This window comes from Pseudopipra pipra, chromosome 1 (assembly GCF_036250125.1).
Source record: "Pseudopipra pipra isolate bDixPip1 chromosome 1, bDixPip1.hap1, whole genome shotgun sequence".
In the NCBI taxonomy this organism is placed as follows: domain Eukaryota; kingdom Metazoa; phylum Chordata; class Aves; order Passeriformes; family Pipridae; genus Pseudopipra; species Pseudopipra pipra.
The window spans coordinates 78,202,766-78,224,022 of record NC_087549.1 but is presented as its reverse complement, the minus strand read 5'-3'; the positions used below and the strand labels follow the sequence as shown (position 1 = coordinate 78,224,022).

At 35.7% G+C, this 21,257-nt stretch overlaps 1 long non-coding RNA gene across 1 annotated transcript; it reads left to right on the top strand.

Annotated features, from left to right (window-relative positions):
• The first annotated feature begins 2,613 nt into the window (after positions 1-2,613).
• On the top strand, positions 2,614-11,858 carry LOC135417635 (uncharacterized). The gene is made up of 4 exons (XR_010432164.1): positions 2,614-3,823; positions 9,297-9,427; positions 10,035-10,154; positions 11,125-11,858. It is a non-coding gene; the product is annotated as an uncharacterized LOC135417635 (long non-coding RNA).
• Positions 11,859-21,257: the final 9,399 nt, after the last annotated feature.

Genomic DNA, 21,257 nt, shown 5'->3' with positions numbered 1-21,257 from the left:
GAAGTGGTGGCATATGATCATACATACTGCCTAACTGTTGGCCTGCGCTTTGACACGGAACATGCCTAATTAGCACCTTCAGAGAAAACACTTGTACAAAGGCTGAGGAAAGGCATGGGCCAGGGATGATTGACAGTAGCCTATCTGGAGAAGATTACCTGTTTTTTTTTAAGGGAAGTGAGTTAAACTGTGAGGACAGTGTCCCATGTTGACATGGAAAGGTCTTTGTATTCAATAAGATACAAGGGTTCACGTATCGATCCAAGGGAATGCAATGTGGAAAGGGTACACATAAAAATGGTAGCATGCCACTTGTTGTCAGGGGCAGAAAATTAGACAAGGTAATTTATTAACAGGACTGTAGCCTCAGTAAAGTGGAAAACCACTGAAAAAGCTGGCTAAACAACCATAACTATTGAATTATAAAAAGTATGAAATGAGTCTCAAAATTAAAGCCCCTAAATGCTATTAAACTATCAGGTATTATGCTAGTGAAATTTTGAATTATATGATTTTGTCACTGTCATTAATATTCAACACATTTCATTTATTGTTAATGATATTCAAATATGGATAGACATATTTAGTCCTTAAGCCTGTGTGATAAATTCTTTCCACTGACATTGCAAAACAGGGCTGAGAAATACTATAAACTTTGAGTAAACCGTAAGAAAATATCTATTTAAAAAATGGGTAGGCTTTCCCTTGCTAACGTCCGTAGATTCAAGGAATTAGTTTTTGTCTATGCGATCATCTAGAAAAATGAGATATAATTTAGCATCCTCAAATCTTTCAACAGGACATTGCATATGGGTTATAGGATAAGGAAAAGATTTTAAGAGGCACAATGGGCATTAAAACACTAGTTACCCTCTGCTTACTGTCACACTCATTACTAACTTGTCTTCCCAAGCCTATGCAGATCAGAGATGAATTTTGTTTTTTGGGGACTATAGTTTGTGTCAATGACAGACCACTCAACAAATGTTTCATGGATAAGCCTAATTTTCTAATACACTATAAGTACTGTTTTCTTTGAATAATGGTCTTGGTCAAGGACTGAAACTACAGATGAGCCAAAGTCTGCGATCTCACCACACCTAGGCCTATGAAAGCTAAGCTACATAACCAAACAAAGTCACAGAGAAAGACTGAACCTTTTAACTACCAGGTTCTCAGAAAGAAAAGATCAAATGGGTCACTGTTGCACTGTCAGTAATACTATTCAGAAATCCATTCCCATGAGTATGTTCGACAAGACCTTTTCTTCGGTCCTAACAATTTCCTGCTTAGTACTTTTGCATAGTTTTGGTCTGCAAATGGAGAGTAGCTCTCATGTTTTACTCATTAATATGTCATCACACTTCCAACCTCATGCTCAATTTATGAAGCAGTGTCAGATATAGTTCACTTTCACTCCCCTTTCCTATTGCCTCCTCTGGTGTAAGGGTAAGGAGTTACACTGGCACTGTACTGTATTTCACATCAGTTATTAATTCAGAAAAATGTCCCATCACAATATTGCCAGCATTGTCAATATTCTCAGAAAAAAAAAAACCAAACCAAAACAAAAAAACCTACCATATTCTTCCAATGTGTTCACACTAGCCTCCAAGTAGAATCAGTGTTTAAATTAGCCCACTCCTCAGTCTTTTCCTGTTACTTTTTCCTGGAAGGTTCCAAATGGTAAATTTTAAAGTCTGATACAAGAAGCTAGGCCCAAAAGAGTTAACTGAAAGATTTGGGCCTACTAAGAGACCTCTTAACTTCTGGTTGGTCTGTGTTGCTAAGGCTTGTTCTGTTCTGCTTACTGGACCAAAACTTGGAAGAATGCTAGAGGCAATATACAATAGGCCTAGAGGTAATAAATTAGGATACAGTAAGATAAGGTAGACATTTGAATAGGAGAAATAGGCCTGGAGCCAGGGCTTTCTCCAAGCTTCACGTAGCTGGTCGAGAACAATGGAAAGGTAGAAAGATCAGGGTGACGAAGTGGAGCAAAGACCCCAGACCAACGGGATGAAGAATGAAACCCCTGCCAAAATTGAGGGCCAACAGAAGCACTGCCCCAAGCTCTGTCTGAGCTCCACCTATACTCTGTCTGTTATTAATATGTATAGATAGATGTTGTAATAATATGAATATGCTTTTAATCATATATGAAAATTGTATAAAGCCCCCTGATTTTGTGTGAAATCTTTGAGCAAGTTCTCTGTGGTGCAAACCACGCTTGCTCCTGACATCGGCAGTACATACCTTTGCTGCTCAAAAGATCCAAAATTCTCTGAGCAGTTCTTTATACCGGATTTTTCGGAATCAAGTCACTTTGTGTTACTACACTTTCTAGCTCAATAATATGACATAACTGCTTTGCCAAAACTCAAAACATGTTTTCTGCAGCTAAGAATAACATCATGTTGCTTCTTTCATATTGGTAGCCACAGGGTTTACAGGAGTGCACTTGAATTAATAGGCAACTTCATCTATTGTAAAATGTTACCAATAAATGTATAGTCTTGTAATAGACATAGCCCAAGTGTATAAATGAGTTATGATTTCTGTATACTACAACTCAACCATCAGTGTCTATTTTTAAAATCTCTATGTGATGTGGGTTATTATTGTAATCATTTCGTTTTTAGCTATATTTAGCTAAGAGTTAAAGACAACATGGGTGTCTCATTTCTAGCCCACCTACACAATCATCCATTCATTTGTATATTGTGTCTTTAGATTAAGTTAGAAATAAAAGTGTGTTTGAACTAATTATTTATTTATCTAGGTGTTAAAATTCAACAGTAAATCAAAATTGACAAAAATGTCAAACAGCTTTGGAGTATTGTCTACATATGGGAGGTGGTGGCTTCTGAAACAATACTTTCAGGAGATCGGGATTGTACCTTACTGCAGGATGTGAAAAATACTGACTTGGTTTTTAAGCAAGCTCGTGTGCTAATAAGAGCTAATAGATCAAATACAAATGAATAAAAAATTATTCAATCTGTCACAGCATAAACTTGTTTCAATGCAACATATTCACGGACTGCAGCAAATCTTTCTGGTTTAATTGGAACTTGTATCACCTTGACCTTTCCTAGCACAGAGCAGAGTGCCCCTCTGAAGCAACGACAGCATCTGCATCCTCATTCCATTTTAATCAGAGCTCAATTTGGATTTCTATGTCTCGGCAATCAGTGCATTGCGGAGCAAGGAAACTGCAGAAATAAATGAGATGTTGCCTTGTTCCAGCTGATTAAAACATGATTCAAGGTGACTTTTAGGTGACATTACAAGTTGTCAGAACAGCAGTGTACTTTTCTTTATGACAGAAAAAAAATGTGTGAGGGATGTTTATTTCCCCTATCTGAGATAAGTGACAGAATTGAAATGAGAGCACTGGTGTGTCCACGAAAATATATCAGTGTTTAAAGAATCCTATTATTAGACACAGTGGAAACTACATCTTGGATAAGCCTCCCATACTGTGGGTAATTATCACAAGCCAGAATGCTAATTGCTTTTCGATCTGCTCTGTGCCTCTGATGAGTCTTGTTGAGGGCTACTGGGGCTGTACCAGACACTAACACTTAATGAGACAAAGTTTATCAGAGTACAGCATCTGCTATTACTAAGTGAAGAACAGGAAAAATACGCCTTAAGATGAAAAGAGAAAAAAATAAAGAGAGATAAAACTATGGGACAACAAGAAGAATTAAAAAAATGTTTTCATTATACTTTCTTTTCAGATGTTAAGTAACTATGTCCTCATCATAGATAAAAAAAAGATAAAAATTTGCTTGTTATGGTCTGGTTACTTGAAAAGGTGAGCACTTGTTCTGTATTTAAACAGGTTTGCTTTGTTCTTCTACTTACATAAGAGAAGTTAAAATTCATAAAGCATTTTTCCTTTCTGTTCTAACTATTCTGGTTAAGAACAGTCAAGGATGGAAGCCTATACATTTTTTTCACTTTCTTGTGAAAAGTGAGAAAACAAACTAAATTGGAAACTATCTTCTGGATAATCTTCCATGTCTTTGATAGTAGATTTCTGTTTAACCCCTGAGACTCCAGAAAACATGGGCAATGTGTATTTTCCAGAAAGCTTAACCCAATAAAAATGACCATTCTGAAGAAAAGTGGGGACACTTCCACATTTCTCTGTTTCACCATATTCGTTCTCTTATAATTAGATCGTTTTCATGAAGAAACTAGGGAAGCAATTTCCACAGTAAATATTCCAAATATCATTAAAAATGGTAAGATATATTGACTGCTTTACAGATATGATAATGAAGTTACCAAAGTTCTACTGAAAATCTTCAGGGAAGGGAAAAAGAACCCAGAGATCAGTGCTTCCACTCCTATACTAAATGGAGCAGCGTTCTCCCCTGTAAAACAAATCTAATGCCTTGGCAGAAAGACATCACCAACAAAATCGTAGCTGCATCATGATTTATTTGTTGAACTGATGCATACTTTGTGTCACTTCTTTTTCTAATCTCTGATTTTAAGAGGGTGAGAAGAAATAATTATAGTGAGGAAGCAGAGAAATGAGTCTTTGACTTTGGTTCTGCAAAAACTTATCAGTTCTCAGCGCTGACAGTTTCAAGTGCAGAGGTCAAAAGAGCAACAACGGAGAACACAAGTAAGACCAGTAAGTAAAGGACCTCAACAGTAATGATACTAGTCACAGCTGCTGTGAAGATGAAAGTAAATCTGAGTAGATCAAGTGAGCAGATTATATCAGAAAACTTGAATGCAGATGTCAGTATTTCTGCATGTATGTGTGTTCACTCACCTTTAAAAGAAAATACTTCACCATTTTTGTTACTTTTTATAACAGTAAGACACACTACCACAAAACAATGGTTTTAAACCTACTCTTCATACAGTCTTGAAGTCTTAGGGGTTCACACAAGCTGAAGAAAAGCTAGCTTATTGCCAGTAGGTTGCTTTGAGTCTACATCTCTCAGTAGTTCAAAACAAAAAACTTTTGAGGGTCTAATTCAAGAGAAAGAGAAAAGCAAATTACAGAACACAGTGATTTACATATAGAAAATAAGCATTAAGATCTTAATCTGGTTGAATTTTCTGTTTCTGTTGTAATCATAACTAAAATTACACGATATTATAGTCTCTGACCTCTGCTTCTCATAATAGGTGCAAACTTTATTTCTACTAAGGATTTTTAACACCTGATATTGCCTTAACCTTAAATTGCTCCATCTCTAGGGCAATCTCATCCTTCTTCAGAAAAGGTGACCTACTTCCAAGATGCAGTCTAACAATTGGGTTGTTCAGTGACAATACTGCTTTACTTTTCTTTTGATTTTTCTGAGAATAGTCTATTTGCCCTAAAAATCCCTTACCCTCATTCTCTAACAGTTTTTATCCGAGTAAACTTTTGACAGCTTCTCTTAATATTGAGTATTATGGCAAATAAGATAAATATGCCTCAGTAGTGACTACAACATTATTCTCTGAATTCTCAGTAAAATCAGTCAACAAAAATGTTTCATTTCATACATCATTTACCATTCCTACAGGAATTGCAGAAGATACCACAAATGAATTCTAAAGTGAAAATTTTGCAGTAGCAATAGATGCATGATGCGTGTATAAGATTACCTTCTGCCAGTTCTTCCCACCTGTCATCATTGTGATCCATAGACAACAGGATTAAACTTTGGAATGAAAACTACAGAAAAGCCACAGAAAGGAGAAAGAAAACATTCGGAAAGAAAAGATAGTTACATGGTAGATCTTTATTCACAAACTTTGTGTGAACAAACTCTGACTCAAGAAATTATGGCAGTAATTGGATAAAACATTTGAACAGCTAAAAAATGGGGGGAAAAAAGAAAGGATAAAATAAGACAAGCTTCCTCTACTTGGTATAAACACTGCAATAAGGGTATGACTTCACCCACAGCATTATCTACCTGCTGACACATTTTCTTCTCCCATTTTATTATTGTATGAAATAGAAGGTAACAGGAGTATGGCTGAAAGACGACAGAGAGACCTTTAAAGATGGCTAACACACTGCAACAAGAATCTATGAAGTTTAGAAAGTCTCTTCCCAAGAGATTAATCTCGAGCTGTTTCTACCTTTGTACTCTCTAGATGTGTTGACCGTGGCACCAGGCAAAGAGATGATGAATCTGCTCAAAATGGAAACAAGTCAAAAGAAAAAGGCAGTTTCTCCATCTATCTGGTGTTCCTCTCTTATTTTCTAAGCAAAATTTTAAACAGAAGTGAGGTTGTGGTTTTGGTTTTGTTTGTTTGTTTTTGTAGTTATTTGGGTTTTTTGTTTCTTTTCATATATATCGAGTGATATTTATCAGGAAAATTACAATTCTGAAGGCATATTTTCTTTTATTAGACCCTTGTACATACTTGGCTTGGAGATGCTCATATTAGAACCTAAGAATTATAGCAAGTTTTCGGTGGTTTTGTATTTTGACTTTTTTTTTTTTTAATTTTTAGATAATGTTTTGATCATGCTGTCCTTTTGGTAGTTATGGTGACAGTTCTGGCTTAGGTTATGGACTACTGTCTAAATATTGTGGGTAGTCAGCTCAGCCCCACCCAGCTGCTCACTCACTCCTTCTCAGTGGGATGGGAAAGAGAATGGAAAGGATAAAAGTGAGAAAATTCATGGGTTGAGATAAACAGCATTTAATAGGTAAAGCAACTGTAAAGATACATAGAAAGTTTGCCCAATTTTACTATTTTGGTCATCTGCTAAATATATGTTATTATGCCCCTTTGTTAAAAAAGCCAGTGTTTTTAAGAACCAGAGAGAATGAACTCTGTTACTGCAAATAGTTCTACCAGATTCAAATTAAATTCTGCAGTAGTAAAGATATTAGCCCACTTCATTTTATTAAAGTAGTTCAGTGTATTTCTACAGAGCACCCATTTTTCTGCATTTTAAAAAACATATAAAAAGTGAGAAATTAAGAACTAATATGAACAAGCATAAGCAATGATCAAGGTTAAAAGATTAGAAAAGTGAAGGGAAAAGTAAGATAGCACAACTTTGAACTTTATAGGTCATGAAATAGTTGCTGCTTTCAGAAATGATAACATTTTGAAATGGAAGATTGTATCTCTTTTTACACTCTGCTTTTTTAATTCTCTCCAGTGTCCAAGTTTACAAAGGTTAGATGCCACTATAATCTAGAATAAGAGCATCTGTGACTGATTTTGAAAGGTTACTGAGAGGGAAATCAGATGCGTGAGAAGCCTCAGGGAATGCAGTGCTGACTCCTATTGTTTTCTAATAGATCTGATATTCCAGTGAAAGACAAAATTGCTGAATTCTTGCCTGGATTTTCAGACAACATATCAGGATATCTATGAAGTCAAATTAAGAACATATTTTACCACCTTCTCCCCCACCTCCTCTGGTATTGTGACAAATTGTTGTCAAAATCTGATGCTTGTCAGAGATGTTGTGAATGCTACCTGCATATCATAAACAAAATCAAATAAATAATGTGCATTTATTCTCTATAAGAACAAAAAACTCTTCAACCTTTAGAAGTCCTCCTTAATAAAATTGACAGGATATTTCAGTAGAGAAGAAAGGCCAAAATTAACATTCATCACAATATTTCTGCAATTTTCTACACTTCTATCATCAGGTCACACCAATAATCAGGGTTAACCTGAGGAACAGAAAATGTTATCCAGTCTGAAATGGCACGGTCTAGTCGCATAAAGAGCTTTGAATATTAAAGCCAAAATTCTCACCAGGGTCCCTGAAGGACACTAAAGCATAGTAAAAAGGACTTCAACCACCATAGTAACCTTACTCATTAAACAATGGAGTTTCTGTGCTTTGTACCCAGCAGTTTCCTAGGAATGTATATTATTCAAAAGGTATGAAACAAAGTAATTAAACTTAGTATATTTGGACTTCAGGAGTCTAATACTGTGCAATGCTAGTCAGGATTGGGACCAAATTTTCAGATGAATAATTTCTTTGTTCAAGGTCAAAGTCATCTGAACTGTTTCTGAACAGAGTGATTTACTCGCAGAAGAAATAGATCTGTGAAATATCTGCAAATTTATACATTTCATTTGGGTCAAATGAGATATTCTGTGTGACTTGCAAAAAAGGAAAAAAAAAGTTAGTTTTTTTATTTCAGCCACCAAACCAGCTATCCACACAAACACAGTAAAAAATCTGTCAAGAACAGATATCCAAAAAACACTGTGCAGTCCAGATTAGCAGCATGTAACTATCATTTAAAAACAGGACGGTTCTGACATAGCGATTTTGTGTTAAATTGCTTCTTCCCTTCAAATACTATGATCTCCACCCTCCCCTCCATTCTGTTTTAGGGAAACTGCAGAGTCTAGTATGACTTTGTGAAAACTGTTACAAGATGTACCTATATCTGGTCTAAGGGACATACAGGAATGCCATCTGTACAGAAAGCACAGGAACTTGCGTGCTTTTACCCCATCTCTCAATAGTTTTCCATGAATCAGGAACAATAAGGAGGAATATTGACTTTGAGAAGAAGAAATTTTGCCCACATTGAAGTGAAATGCTCTTCCTCCAAGCTTTGCAGAGATCACACACAATTTTGAAACTCATAGTTCTAAAAGTTTAAAGAATGCTGTTTCTGCACCATCTTCTCCATCAAAAGGAAAACCACTTCATAGTAAAACTTTAAAATAGAGAAACCTTTAATGATAATTGTTGAAATTGATATGCCATAAGAAGTGTTACCTTTAAGTCTCAAGTATTAATTTGGGCAGAAAAAAAAAGGTCATGGTACTTCAAGAATCTAGATACATGCTAACTTCTTGATTTAATTACCTTTTCATAACATAAAAATTTTCATACTTAGATCTACATTAGTAACTATTCTGGCTATCTAGGAGTATAGACTGGTAAATGCAAGGTTATGTCAAGCTTCTGTGGTAAAGCTCCTCTTAGAGCTGTACCAAAATATTTTTTTGTATTATGTGTGTCAGACTGTCCAGCAGAGAACAAAATCCCCAGACTTTTAATTCCTAGTCTTTAAAAATAAATTATTTACATTACCATTTTTAATTATTTTAGATAATCCAAGATTTTTAAAAGACTGGATCTTATTGTTATTATCCTTTATATGAGGAACTTAAAAGTACAGAAATAGCCACAGTCTATTTTATGATGTTTCTTTTATCAAACTAACCATATTTGAGTTTTCACTTTCTGTCTGCCATTTCAGCAACACAAGAGAGTTTGTGACAAGCCATTTTACTTGCAGTTATTTTGGCATTTTATTTAGGCGTAGAGGAAGAAAAACATTCTGAATATTTTATTTTGAAGAAATAATTACTTGATGCAAAGTGTGAAGGCATACTTTATTCGTCCTCCTGAAAGCTGAATTGTTCGCACAGTTCCAAAAACAGGCTGACAGTAAGTAAAAGAGCAGGGAACTGAATCTCTGGTTTATAATTCCTTCAAGTATATTCTGAGTGGCTGTGCTGTTTCTGATGTGAAATGCTTCTAATTCGGGTATGTTGTCTAACCAGGTTACTTGGTAAGGTTAAGCAAAACCCACAATCACCTAATTGTTTTGCAGTCCGGCTTGAATCCCAGTAAGATATATCAGCTAGAAAGGTGATTTGTTAAGCTGACTAATCACACAAACAGGCTGTAGCAAGTAGCAATCTTATCTGTAGTGCATGAAGAATAACATTTTTCCTTTAAATATGAGATAAAAAAGAATAATCACTTTACTTTTTATAAAAACATTAAAAATAGAGTGTCTTCTTGTTTTTCAGTTATGCATGTGGTACAGAACTGTACCTGGTGCAGGTTTCCAGATGGCACATTGTAACCTCTTAGATGGGTCATAGCTTTTTTTGTGGGGGAAAGGTTTTGACTCCATGTCTCTCTTTGATCTGTACTGATGCAAAGAGAGAGAACAAAATGAAATAAAGAAATATGATTCAACACAGTGTGCTACTGTAGGGAATTTACATTTCTACTAACTGATAATTTTTATTTTTGTTCTGTACAGAATTCCAGGACATACTGCCAAATTCTAGACCATGGTACAACCAAGTTGGATGCAAGCTTGAACGCTACAGAAAGTTCCAATTGCAGAGAAAAAACCAAATTATTTCTATGTAAAAGGCCTGTGAGTTTATATCCCAGATTCCTAAACAACTTTAAATAAAGGTTGATATAAAACTGCTATATCTAGGTAAAACATTTTGCCTGCAGTGATATGTTCTGTGAGCTGCAGACATCTTTCTCAAGTTGCATTTTTTGTTTGCCCTGTGAAAGTACACTGATGCTGAAAAATAAAATTTATCATATTCTGACATATGATTCATAATTTCAGAGAATATATATTTTTAATATATATTTTGCTTTCTGCATTAAATGTATCTTTTTCAACGTGTTTAGGAAATAGAGAATTTTTTCCCCTTTGTTTTTAAAAAGAGATATTGATTTGATTTGTATATTTGCTAACTACAGATATGAAATTTTGAGAGTCTAGTTAAAATACGTTTTGTACCTTGAGGTCCCTTTCCATTTATTCAGACTGAGGATGTGGTAGGGGGGGAGAATGCAGGACCAAAAAAAACCCCAATACATAGTAAACAGAACATTTACGCTAAAAATATCTAATAAAGATACAAGATATGCTGTACTTCAGGTGTTTGCTGGAATCACAGGCAGAAAATAAGCAATAACAACTAAAGTCACTTATTTGAAAGAAATAAAGATCAGAAGGATAAGCTCACTAACTGTATCTTCACAGAGATAGAAAATGTTTCTCCCAACAACATAGTGCCTTGACAAGAGCACATGTCATCACAGCCAAAAGATGCAGTGGTCACGTATACATGAGACAAGAAAATGTTAGTTCACAGTTCTCACTAGCTAAATATTACTCGGTCTACTTTTCCTCACTAGTAATCAGCAAAAGGAAGTGGCAATGCTGATTAGCACACTGAAGGAAAGGAGTGTTACATTATACTATATATTTGTTTTATGCAATTGGCAACAGTAATCTAGATATTGCTTGCTAATAAGCTAGGTTGGTTCATTAAATTGTTCAGCTAAATTTTTCTTTTTTTTGGTGATGTGGACACATGAAGGACTGAAGACAAACAGGACTGAAGAGTATTGCAGCCATAACTCTTACTTTTCAAGGTACCTGGTAACGGGTCATTACATATGCTTAAGGTGTATGTTATAGAGACAATAGAAGAACTGCATCTAAGGGAATATTGGTTAAACTTTAATTTTACTTAGGCTTATTCTGCTTATTTTGAAAACTCTTTATTCAGAACTTAAATGTGCAGGTCCCTATTTTAATTTTTTCAAGCAATTAGAAAGATACTATGATCTGAGATGCACACTACCTAGTGTTTTTCTTCTTGAAGTTTAAAAGAACTACTTCAAATAATGCAGTTATGTAAAAATGAGGAAAAAAAAAGATATTAAGATGCAAAGCTATTAATTTTTTGGTTTAGCTGTTCCACAGCTGCAAACAACCACATGCTGATGTACTATGAAGCTGTCATGAAGCCGACGAAACCTCCACAAATCACTGACAAAAATTAACTAAATAGTTCAGATGAGTATTTAGTAATTTTTCTTTACTATATAAAACATATTTTGGCATGGTTCATGAACTTACTGACGTCCAGCAACAGTCAAAGACAGTATATCTATATGCCTTCCTTTGATGACTGTTATAAATAAAGTTGTAGAGACTGGATTCAATCTAAAGCTTCTGGACCATACTTAATACTGATACGAAAACCTTTGGGTTTTCTTATATCATAATCCTCATATTCATAAGAAAAATCCAACCACCCTATTATAAAATTACTAACATAAAATGTATTTGGTTTTTTTTATTATTTGCTTAAAGTAAAATTCAGTTAATTCACAGAAATGGACAGTATGAATAAATGTAGTAGAGGCAAGGATAAGATTTTATATACTTTTTTTTTAGTTATTATTCAAGTTATGTAAAACTAGAAACAACAGAAAATTGAATATAGATTTTGTACTTAACCTTATCCACTTCATTTATGAGTAAAGTCAATGTCTGAAATGTTCATCCTTCATTTAGAGTTTGTCTTGTCTTAATCTCAGCTAGCAGCTCAGCCCCACACAACCATTCACTCACTCACTCACTCACTCACTCACTCACTCACTCACTCACTCACTCACTCACTCACTCACTCACTCACTCACTCCCTACCTCCCTCCCTCCCTCCTGGTGGGAGGGGGAAGAGAAGTGGAAGGGTACAAGTGAGAAAACCTGTGGATTGAGACAAATACAGTTTGACAGGGTTAGTAAAAGCCGTGTGCACAACCAAAACAAAACAAGGAATTAATTCAACACTTCCCATGGGCAGGCAGGTGTTCAGCCAGTCCCAGGAAAGCAGGGCTCCATCGCATGAAACAACAACCAGAGAAGACAAATGCAATTACTCTGAACATCCCCTCTCTTCCTCCTTCTTCCCTCAGCTTTATGTGCTGAGCATGACTCCATAAGGTATGGGATAACTCTTTGGTCAGTTGGGGTCATCTGTTCCAGTTGTGTCCCTTCTCAAATTCTTGTGCATCTCCAGCCTACTCACTGGTGGGTGGTGTAAGGAGCAAGAAAGGCCTTTATGCTATGTAAGCAATGCTCAGCAATGGCTAAAACATCTCCATGTTATCAACACTGCTTTTGGTCACAAATCCAAAACACAGAACCATAGCAGCTGCTATGAAGAAAATTAGCTCTTATCCCAGCCAAAACCAACACAGAAGTTCACTACAAATGGAGTTTAATTCACACATAGTTATCCAAATCTAAACATTATCATAAAAATATAGTGGCAGTTATGCCACATTCGATTTTAAAGGTCCTGAAGTGAAAGGTGAGCCTAGAAAGTGAAAAATAGATTATGCATTGTTCTAAAATCAATCCATCAGTATAAAATGTTTGGTTTTTTCTAGCTGTGCTGCACTGATAAAAAAACTAAGAAGAAATGCTGAAAATGGTATTATGAAGAAAATTATAAGCTGTACTTAAAAAAAAAAATAAAAGTAATGAAAAGAAAGCATGTAAAATGTACGAGAAGGCCAACTCCAAACCAACCTACCTACATTGACAAATTCATGCTGTTCCCCAGCTGCTGTATTTCTTAGTAAGGTGCATTAAACTAAAATTAAATTAAAACCTAAGTTCATAAGTCCACATTAAGGAGGAGGATACCAGGTAAAGGGAACACACCAAAATACTTTAAAGAATAGTTTTACAAAGTCAAACTAATTCATGAACACTCTTTTTTATATTATAATAAGATCGTTGTCAAATGTTATATATTTTTAATCTTCAAACAGGTCAGCAGCCTGCCTTCTATTTATTATAACTATTTCTTTGTGCTACACAAGAATTTGCATCCAAAGAAGTCAACATTTGTGCAGAGATCTTATTATAGGACTTTTGAATACATGACCACTCTCTGTTGTAATTAATCTTTTAATTGCCTGCTCCTACTTCAGCAGAAAGAGGTGGTCAATTAATGCAGAAGCACATGTCTATGTCTATGTCTGTGCCTGCCAGTAGTTTTCCTCCTCATTGCATGAAAACAACTTTGGTGATTTCTTTTTAGCATATAGAATGCCTCCATCAAAACACTGATGTTTTTCAGTAGTAACACTGCTCTATCTTTGTTTTGGTAAAACTTGAGATTTTCTTTTATTTTACTCCTGTGACAGAGGTTAGTTTCTCCTTCTATTTGCTTTTTTTTTTTTTTTTTCTCTCTAGCTCCCTGTACTTAACACACAGTCAACATGCATTCTTCAGGTAGTTCTGAGTGCCTCAGACATCAAATCAAGGACTGCAGCGCTTGCTCCTTGTGACCTGTGACGTGGACAAATTATTTTCTTAGGAATGCTGTGTATCTGGACCAGTAAAATTATTCCTACTAAATGCCAAGTTGTTGCATGGACTCAAATGCAGTCTGGAAGCAACATATTTGAAAAAACATAACAGCAAAAGAACATATGGCAAAAGGGTATGGTCTCCACTAAAATGGACAGTTAGGGTTTGTGGTAATAAAAAATACAACTAAAATGCTACCCATCAAATTTGAAATCAGCTTCCAGTTCTGTAAAAATCTGCAGGAAAAAAAATCTAATACTAAGTTCCCAATAATAGGTGGCAAAAACAAAAGAAGTGTTCAAATTCAAACGCGCAGTACTCCTCCAACTTTGTTGTATCATTTTAATTTACTTATCAATTATAGGATTAAGGTATTTATTTGCAGTCACTGATTTGAAATGTGCTTTGGGTTTTATTCAAGGTCAAATTGAAATAGGAATTTGCACAAAATGAAATGATAATACTGTTTTTTAAAAAAGAAACAATATAAAGAAAGAGGAGGTAAACCAGTTCATTAAAAGATTTCTACCATGATGCTTGAAAGCTCTGATAATCATTGAAACTAAGCAAAACAGGGACACCGTGCAATTTGAGGTTTCACTTAAGAGGACTAAGCATATGACTTTTGTAACTACTTCAATATTTTTATTTCAGATTATAAAAGAAATAGAGAGAATTTGTGCCCTAACATGGAAATAATGGCTGTTAAGAATGCAACAGATTCATTTTTATCAAATGGAGAGTTAAACAGAACTACAGAGTTTGGAAAAATTGAAAGTCTTACCTTTCAGGTACATAATTTTGCCAGCTTTTACAGTGTTCCCTTTTTACTTAAAGGCTATTCATAGGAGAAAAAAAAAAGGACAGACCCAGAAATAGAGCTTTAATATCAACAGAATCAAGTTATTTCAGTCAAAATGGAAATCAAATCAAGAATTTGTGTGGTTTGTAGGAAAACAGCTTTTTTTTCAGCTGAGCTCAGACCAAAGAATCTCTTCTGATTGCCATTAATGATAGAATGTTATTGGATGTGAGATTTTTTGTAGCAGGCAACTCAAGTATTTCTTAGCTCCATAGAGCAGAAAGAACCCCAATCACCTTCACCTAGACATCGCCAGGGCCAGCTTAAATTCATGCTGACATTTGCAGATAGTCAACTGGCATACTTGCCCAGCTGTGTTCTCCAAATGCACATCAGATTCCACATTACCTGATTTTATACTGAAAACTGACCCAATGAAGCATCAGAGGAAGCCATATGAAATGCACAAAAAATGCTTCTATTTTCCCTTTCCGTATTTTAGACAGTCTAAATGTACAGACTACTGCAATATTGAAGCAGCAAAGACAAAAGAAAGAAATAAATCTTGGTTGCATGAATACTTGAGGTACGCTTTGGTAATGTGCCCACTTTGGTCTAGTGCAACATTTTTAGGTATCATAAATAAATATGACCTGCCAGCTATTAAATCTGACACAGAGACTGTGACATATGGCTGTTATCCATACATAGTCCCTTGGATTCTTACAAAACCTGATAAAGGTCAAGGAGTCCTGTGCCTTCCCTCTCTCATTTATATTTTATGATTCAAGAACAAGATGAGGTCCTCTAGACAACTGTTACTGAGTCACACAGTAGATGGATATGTTTCAGGTCATGAATTATTAGGGTCAAAAAGTGGTCTAACTCACCTAGATTTTAACACAGTTGCCTGTGATACTTAAACTATTAGGAAATAATTTAAGACAGTTTAACTCAACTTCAGAAATTCATTGTACTTGAAAAGACTCTCACATCTTTTCTTCCACTGGGTGATCATAGTATTAGTAATGCTATTAATGATTCTTTAGGTAGAACACAGCTAATATATTCTGACACATTCATCACATGCATATTTGTGTTGATATGGCTAAGAGTTGGTTTAGTTTTCTTTATTACATATTTCTTTGCCAAAGACAAAATTATGTCCTGTGCCAATTTTCATTCTAACTGTGATAATACTGGAATTCCATACCTGGAAAGAAAACATAATAAAAAGAAAATAGTTTCGATAAACGTGAACTGAATTGTGAGGTATCTTCTTTGTTGTCTTATAGAACCTCAAACACAAAAATAATGAGATTATCTCTGGCCTCAGGCTTGGATCCTAAAGCTTATGCACCCCCATGACTTCATAAACTTCTACAGTCTCATCAAAATCAATAGTAGTATTCATGAGATGAAAGTAATTTGCATGCTTAGGTCTTTTCAAAGTCAATGGCTTAATTATTTGGATTCAGGCTCAAAGTTTACAGTGACCGACTGTGTCAGGAGCTCACTGAAAGAGTAACAGTAAAATTATGCCTGTCATGCTGAGTTCCAGGACAAAATACTTCCTTCTCCTCACCTTCATTTCCTCTCCTATGTGCTTTGAATATGGCAGCAACTTGATACACCAAATCAGCAAGCCAGTGGTTTATGAAAATTATTAAAGTATGTTTAATTTAGCATTCAGCAAGTATAGATTTTTTCTATTGTTGTAACATTGTTTTATTTCTGCTGAAGTACAAAAATGTCACAGATTTTATATGTAAATCCTGTAAAAGCACAAAAATAATACAAATAAAAGAGTTAGTGTGATGAAGATATCTAGGATAGATTACAGATAGACATCCAGTAACCTCAATTCACTGAGCAAGAGGTGGAGGATGTAGAACAGAAAACATGTATATTAACAGGACCACCTGCGACAATGCACAGAAATCGTCTAACTCTGATCTTTGAAAAACAGTCAGCAACAAGGTGCTGCAACTGGGTAAAGCAAAACCAGAAATATCTCATCGACCCCCGGTTAAAGAGTCAGTTCTAGCAGAACCATTACAGAAGCTCCAGTGAGATGGCAATGTCTATTTTCTGACTTCCTAGAGATGAAAAGAAGGATGTTCCTTTTACATATCTGTTCTATAATAAGAATTGATAGCCCAGTGCTCCTATCTTCTTTAGCTAGGAGTTCCAGATGAGAGAGAAGGAAGACAGGAAAGCCAAGCACTCTGCTTTTCTGAGGGCTTAGTCTGCTTGAGACCTTCCAAGGTGTCAGGTCCACCCAGTTGCTCAAAGCGCCATCTAACCTGGCCTTGAACACTTCCATGGGTGGGGCAACCACAGCTTCTCTGGGCAACATTTTCCAATGCCTCACTACCCTCACAGCAAAGAACTTCTTCCTAATACCTATTCTAAACCTTCTTTCAGTTTGAAGTCATTCCCCCTTGCCTTATCACAAAATACCCTTGTCAAAAGTCCCTCTCCAGCTCTCTTGTAGATCCCTTTAGGTCTTAAAGGCTACTATAGGGTCTCCCTTCTCTTCTCCAAGCAGAACAACCCCAGCTTGTTCAGCCTGTCTTCATAGGAGATGTGCTCCAGCCCACTGATCAACTTAGTATCTCTCCTCTGGACTTGCTCCAACAGGTCCATGTCTCCTTATGTTGGAGGATCCAGAGCTATATGAAGCAGTATTCCAGCTGGGGTCTCACAATAGCTGAAAAGAGGGGGGGAATCACCTCCTTCAACCTGCTGTACTGGATATCCTTTGCTCACTATTTTATTAAATTACTCATTAAAAATTTTGATGTTTAATCCTTAGAGACCAAAGATAAATACAGCTATTACAGTATTTCTGCATTTCTAAACTTCCCTGACTTGGATGAATTGCTTTTGCAGGTAAAAAACATGGATATGTGTATTTGTATGCTTAATGAAACCAGGATAGTGTTATCTCTACTAAATTACTTTAATAGCAAATAAGAAATACCATAAAGTTCAGTGAGCACATCTTCCCTCTCAGAAAACCCCAGAGGAATACACACAAGGATAGTACATGCTATGTATTTACCATTAGCAAAATTGTAGATTCTGAAGTTCCCAAAGGGGAAACAAGGGTATCTAAGAATACTGTTACAGTTTTGCTGACCTCAGTTCTTTAGGGAAGGCAAATACCAAAATTAGTGTTGAAAGAGCAACTGAATGGAGTGAGCCTAAAACTTTTCACAATATAGAATGTGATTATTATTTGCACATATAAAGATACAGAATAGCTTTAATTCATATTTTGGTTCATGTATAAATCTATTTTTCAGCTTTTATCAGATCCTGGGTTTCAAATAAAACATTGTGTATTTTCTTCTGTAAACTCCAAAATTTTCTATCTGATTAACTGAATCTTCAGATGCACGCTTTATTTAGCTACTTTTCATCATCTTACATATACTCCCAGAGACTTGATTGGTAAGTGCAATTTAGCAGGTGTATGGCCAGAAAACATCTTACTAATTTGTGTGGGAACTTTTTACAGTTATCTAGGACAAGATAAGAAAAGTAACACATTAAACCTTTGGAAATTGGTACTATTCATAAACTGAAAGGGTTTTCCTCATATCTACCTAAAAGCCTAGAATAACAAAAACAACAGGACCTCAACAAGACTGAGAAGTTGTCTTTAGAGAAAAGACGCAAAAAATTACTTGTATGTAACACTCGTCCCTCCTCGTTTCAAACTGGAAACAAGGTAAATGAGCAGATCCTTTGAATTGATTGCAAGTTTGTCCTGTTTTTTGCCTACATGCAAGATGAACATGTGTAAAACCTAGAATCCCATAGATTTTGCAGCCAAGGAAAAAGGGGATTTAAGGTACCACTACAATATCAGATGCATATATTCTTTAGAAATGTAAAGCAGATAACCTCATAGGAAACTCATCAAATTGTGACAGGAATAGGCATCGCCAAGAGAACATAACTTGTTACAATATACACAGTAGTCTTGAAAAATAAAGCATGTCAAACTGGGCACACAGTGCAATACAAAAAAAACTAGGTCTAGTTCCCCATATATGAATACAAAAGTGATTATGGAAGTATTTTTTCAGATTTCTGAAGAGAAAAAGAAATCTTATAAAATTCATCAGGACCAACTGCAAAATACTATATTCAAGCAGAAACCATCAGCTGCATAATTATAGGATAAGGAACAATATCCTGAGATGCAGCTGTTCAGGAAAGAGAAGCCATGAATGACAGTGAGACATAAGATCAATCGAATCAGCATTGCTGTAGTGTTCTAACCAAGACAGATGCTGCACTGGGAAAATAAATAGTACCATATCTCATTAAATCCAAAGGTATAATACCGTGAATAGTTCTGAACCCTAAACTTGGAGTAAGATAAACCTATTTGAAAAGTATCAATAGAATCATATTTCCCAGAACTCCCGCTGAAAAAAAGACTGAATGAAGTAGCCTTTAGCAGTGAAAACTGTCCTGGACATGCAACAGATAACGTGATGATAGTACTCAAATATGTGAAAGTCTGCTGAAGAAAGGAAAGGGAGAAAACAGATACAGAATATATTATGGCAGGTCCTACAGACCTGCATGTACTGGTACCCAAAAACTTTTTATCAAAGTACTTATAGAAATTGACAAACCATTGTTTAAACTGATTTTACAACCGGTAACTATAGAACTGTGCTGAATAGTCTTAAAAAATGATGACCGAATGGCATAGTCCACCTGAATCATGTATCAATAATCATGTTTCAAAAATTCTACCCATAATATCTAGTATTCCAAAATTAATTCTATCTGTACACCAGCTAGGATGCTTAATCACGTACCTAAAATTTCAGTAGGTCAGGGCATTAGTTCACCTTCTGAAAGGTTTTAAAACACTTGTAAGAAACAACAGAATTAGCATGCCAAATTTAAAGAGTTTCTTTCCTATTCTTGTTATTTTGATAGTCCTCCTCAGAAAAATGATACATTGCATACCAGAATTAAGAGAATCATCCTCCTGAAGTCAAAACATGTATTTCCCTAGATTTCTGTCTTTTAGAATTAATCCGAAAAAAAAGGAAAGGACGTGACAGAATGCAGCAGAAGCTGTAGAGAAAAGATCTCTCATCGACAATATTGATATTGTGAAAAACAGTAAAAGAATTATATTAACTTCAGGGAAAAATAACAAAAGTATCTCAGAACATTGAAAAATACATGAAGTATATTAAATGAGCCCTACAGGGTTTAAAATCCAAGAATATAAGGCCAATCTAAATAGAAAGTCTGTCTAGTCATTTAAGGATAGACTAAGTGTAGCCCATTCCTTTTTCTTTTTCTAATAGGGGAATAATATTTCTAAAGGTCAGAATGTAACTCTAATCTTCATGCAGAAAGGAAAGATAACCACTCTTTTTTCAGTCCCCAAATACAGCTTTTTTCCCAACAGTTTACTGTGTGTTTTATCTGGTTAACGGAAGACACATAGACTATAGTGAAGATGAATAAATGTGAGGGTGTTGAAAAATGAGAGGTGTAGTATAGCCCCGTAGCCCACAAGGGATGGCATTGCCACTGCCAGTAACAGACCACAAGCGTTTTGTCAGGCTCATGGCCCTCAGATGGTCTCAGGCCTTACTTGGACTCATCTTGCCTGTCCAGAGCCACATCTTTGCTTTTCCAGCTGTAACAGCAATATATCTAACTACCACTTGATTAGATTACCCTTCCATATTTCTACCTTTTGTTTAGCTTTATCAGTTATTGTGTGGCTATTGTTGTACATACAACTATAGTAACAACTGTTGGGGCAGCTCCAGCATGGCTCCCCAGCACACACGTCTCACAGCATGTTTGTACAATTAAACCTTTCACTAGCAGCCAGATTCAAAACTGCACAATTGCGCCAAAACCTGGGCCCAGACTGCAAAAGCCATGGAAGGAGGAGAGAAGAGGTCATGCTCAGGGCATGACAATAGCTTACTTAATCTGTGTAGAATGAAATATCCATCTGTGACCCTAAAATCAAATGCAAGATAGATAAACAGAGGAGGCTCGAAGGCTATGAAGAAGTCATCAATGGTCCTTCACTGTTCATTAAAGGGACATAGTCATAGGAGCTGGCAAAAACAGTTTTAAGGGTAACAAAACCCCGAAAAGTATCCACTATCCATGTAAGACACTCTATATAACAAACTGGGATCCAAAGGGGAATTGTAAACAAAATAAAAGAGAGATATGTGTTAGCAAATTGATACAAATTACCAAAAGTAGACAAAGGAATGAGGAGGAAGAAATCATCAACCTCACTTTGCTTCTGGTGAAGGACTCTGGATGCTGATGGCTCCCTCTAACACCAAAACCACAGTGCCGCCACTGACCCTAATATCCCCAGGAGCAGTGGAAGTGGGAGTAGAACATCACAGAGAGGGGTAAATACCAGAAATTTTGTTTATATAATTTTAATGGCATACAATTTGAAAGCTAAGTGTTAGCATACTTGCAACTAGACTAATAGTAATTCTTTGATT